Genomic DNA, 4,552 nt, shown 5'->3' on the forward strand with positions numbered 1-4,552 from the left:
CCTCTCTAAACTGTTTCATCTATAAAAAAAATATATTTATTAAATTTATAAATATATCATTAAGTACAGATCGAATTCAGTTGAATAATCATATCTATTTGAAACTAGCATACCTTTTGCAGACACAATGATGCGATTTCTAGATCGGACACCATCTTATATATCACATTACGAAAAGCAGCAAAAAACTCATTGTCCGTATCTTTCCCGAAAATAGTACACTGAAATCTCGGATTCAAATAATAAGCTGCAGATAAATTTCATGACTGATTAAGTACACTTTTACAAGCATAAAAAAATATTTTAAAATATTCTTGAATCCGTGCTTACCGACTAGATATAAATCTCTACTCATCTGATAGTCCCAACGATACTCAATGATGTTAATGAATTCTTGAGCATGTTTCGGATCATTCTCACTGATCTGTTTCTTTGCCCTCTCCATCATGTAATATAAGAAGTCCATCTGGGGATATCTTTCACTGTTCATGACGTGAAGCACCTCATATAATGGCTTAATAGCCTTCACTACCTTCTCAGTCTGCTGCCAGAATGACTGACTCGTCACCAAATTCTCTACATGACTTCCATCGGTGCCGGCCCTCGCATATCTGCTCTTCTGCCACTCGGCACTAACAAACATCTGACGTAAGACTGCTTTCTTCTGAAGAAGACTATCAAGTGCTATGTAGTTGGGTAGCAAATCGTGTGATACCTGATCTTAAGATCTTCCTCCAGTATACGTCCGCATCAATGAAAAAATTCATGTGTGGTTGTAGATGAATCTAGTAATAGTCTGGACAATCTCCACTACCTGTTGTACCCTATGAATCTTCCTAATATCCATCAATATAAGATTAATGCAATGTGCAGCACATGGGGTCCAGTATATCTATGGTCGCTGCTCCATCAGCAACTCTCCGACAGCCTTATATTGTGGTCCATTATCTGTGATGACCTGCACGACATACTGCTCACCCACTGAATCAATCACCTCTTCCATCAGACCAAGGATATATGTGGCATCATGCATCTTATCTGAAGCATCAATTGATTTGTGAAAATATTTTTTCATCACAGTATGTCAAAAAATTAATGATGCTCCATCTAGTAGGACCGGTCCAACCATCACACATCACTGTCAGTCTGTATGTAGGTCATTTATTTTTGTAAAAAATAATCCATCTCTGCAGATCCTCCTTGTTGCTGTCAAGAAGCTGACCATAAATGTCCCTAGGTCCTGACGGATCTACACCCTGACCGACAGCCTCTATGATTGAAATAGTAGATCGGTAGTAAGGATTGACTGCTGCATTTGCTAGAATATGACTGAAATGAAACCATAATCTAATAGCTCACCACATATCTTTCTTATCTTTTTTCACCATAGTGTCAATCTTCTGCTACTTTGAATCCTTACTGGGCAAAGCATGTGGATCCAAATCATTGATGGTAGCTCTTGTTAGAATATCTTTGAAGGACCTTCTACTGCCAAAAGCTCCAAACAAAGAAGACATGCTGTGTCTGCTCTCTCTACCATCGGGCTATCTGACTGAGGTAGTCTTCCTGAACTCGAATTCTCCCCCATCGATCACTGATCAAGATCTTGATTCGTAGCATGATGATCCAAATCGTGCTCTATACCGGACCATCTCCTCCTGTCGGTATTGATCAGTCAAGCTCGCCTGAATGACAGTCTCAATCGTGCCTCATTATCTGGAGTGAAAGCCTCCTCTGATTCTCTAGAGTGATAAGAAGGTGGCTCTACAGTTCGACGGTCTACTTCGGCCCTTTTCTGCTTTGCCCTTTCCTTCGCTGCTTTCGAATCAGCAAAATATTTTTTCATCAATTATTGGACCTCTTGCGAATATTTCCGATACATGGACACATTAGGATAACCACCAGTCAGGTACTGTTTCAATCTAGTCACCCCTCCTCCCTTGAATTCTGTGTTGTACCATTTGCATCTTCAATAATGTCGAATCGAGAGCATCTCACCATGATCCCAACCAATGTTACGCTCTGAATCTTTCTTCTTACTCATTTCTGCAGGTATAACAAAACACGATAATTTAATAATGATTAAAAAAATATTATATATAAAGTAAAAATTCAAAAATTCAAAAAAATATGTTATATGCTTCAAATAATATTTTTGAATTAACTAAAATATAATACTATTTTTACATATTTTTTTTATAATATTTTTTTATTATTTAAATAATTATAAAAATATTTTTTAATTTCAAATATTTCAAAAAAAATTCAAGGTTAGATTTAAGTAGCTTAAATCATTCTAAACATGATTCTAAAACTCTGATTTTTTATTTCTTCAAATTTATTTTTTTAATAATTTTTTTATAAGTAAATATATATAAATATTTAAAATATATATAATTAATAAAAATTAACAATTTTAGTGTCATCATGTACATCTTTCAAAGATCTATCACATATAATTAAATCATACCAAAATCATAAAATTTTGACATGATTTTCTCTTATTTTCATACTTCCTCGTTCTTATCCTATTTTTAACAACAAAAATAAAAAAATAAAATATTTACTAAAAGAATAACACATTATCTTACTTTCGATCAAAAATCAGCATCTCCTAGAATCAGTGCTGCAATTTGACGGAATTTTTCTCTTTTTTTCTTATTTTTTTGGCATCTCGACGGTTTCGTTAAGAGCCTCGGGAGTTCTCTGAGAGCTCTCGAGCTTCTCAGAGAACCTAATCACCTGGGCTGCCACTAAAAGACAGCCCAGGGCCCATTCCCCCCTTTTTTGCCATGTGAGGCTGTCGGTACGATTCGGTTCATGCCGAACCGAATCGTACCGATCCATATCGCCCGATTTTGGGCGGTATGGATCCGAATCATACCGAACCGGGCGATTCGATACAGTTCGGAGGGGTTTTTCGAAAAAAACCCCGAACCGGATCAGCTGGCCATCGGTCCGATTCGATACATCCCATATCGGCCCGATACGGTACGGCACGGCGAACCCTGTTCCTTGGTATTGAACTAGCTTACTCAAAGAAAGGTATATTTCTTTCTCAAAGAAAGTATGTTTTACATCTTTTGATAGATATTGGTCTACTTGGAGCAAAACCTTGCGAAACTCCTATGGATCCAAATGTCAAACTTATAGTAGATGAGGGGGAGATGTTTACTGAACCAAAGAAATACAGAAGACTTGTTGGAAAACTCAACTACCTCACAATCACTCGACCAGACATTGCATTTTCTATGAGTGTATGGAGTCAGTTTATGACAACACCCACTACTGTACATTGGGATGCCTTAATCCGTATAGTGAGATACTTGAAAGGAACCCCAGGAAAGGGTATTGTGTATGAAAATCATGATGGTATACAGGGGTTCACTGATGCTGATTGGGCAGGTTCACCTAATGATAGAAAATCTACAACAAGATACTGTGTATTTATGGAAGGAAATTTAATATCTTGAAAGAGTAAAAAGCAAAATATAGTCTCTCGATCAAGTGCAGAATCAGAATACCAGACCATGGCACAGACAACATGTGAATTGATGTGGATTCGACATCTTCTAAAAGAGATTGGTCATATAGATTCTTCTCCTATGAAGCCATGGTGTGATAATCAAGCAGCTATGTATATTGCATCGAATCCAGTGTTTCATGAAAGGACGAAGCACATCGAGGTTGATTGTCACTTTGTGAGGGAGAAGATTCAACAAAAGCTCATTTCCACCAATTACATACACTCAGAGAATCAATTGATCGATTTGTTTACAAAGAGTCTTACCCGGACCAGGATTGATTACATTTGTGACAAGCTGGGCATGATTAATATCTATGCTCCAGTTTGAGGGGGAGTGTTAAGAATAAAACATAGAATCATGATGAATATCATAATGAGTTGTCAAGATCATGACTACTATGGTAAGCATGACCTCAAAGATTTTAAGATCAGAAAATCATGACTATTATGGTCAGAATATCATGGTTATCCTCAAGAATTCTAAGATCAAAAGATCATGGCTATTATGGTCAGAATATCATAGCTATTATGGTCCTAAATATCATGACTATTATGATAGTGATTACTATAAAGATTCCAGGGTCAAATTTACCATACTTGTTTGATTATTAGATACAATTGTATAGCTTCCATATGTGTTTGGATACAATTGTAAAGCTATCATAGTAGCTATTCCCTTTTTAGTCTATTTAAAAAGTTACATTCATGAAGATGAGAAATACAAAATTATCTTTTCCATTAACAAAATTATAGTAACAAAAGCTGAACCTTCCTGTTCTATAACGTCTATATGTAGTTGGCTCCTATCAAGCCACTGTATAAATTCACTATCTACCCACTCCATCCCACATTTCCTTGCACCACACACCCATGCTAGTAACTTTGTTTCAGCTGAACCTTCCTACACATATTTTGACTCACCATATTTATAATATATATATATATATATATCAAATGGGGTAAGTGGCTCACTAGCCTCATTTTTCACCAAAAAAATACATGGTTCATTGCAAAGAGAAGTCCATG

The sequence above is a fragment of the Elaeis guineensis genome, chromosome 8 (genome assembly GCF_000442705.2).
Source record: "Elaeis guineensis isolate ETL-2024a chromosome 8, EG11, whole genome shotgun sequence".
Classification (NCBI taxonomy): Eukaryota; Viridiplantae; Streptophyta; class Magnoliopsida; order Arecales; family Arecaceae; genus Elaeis; species Elaeis guineensis.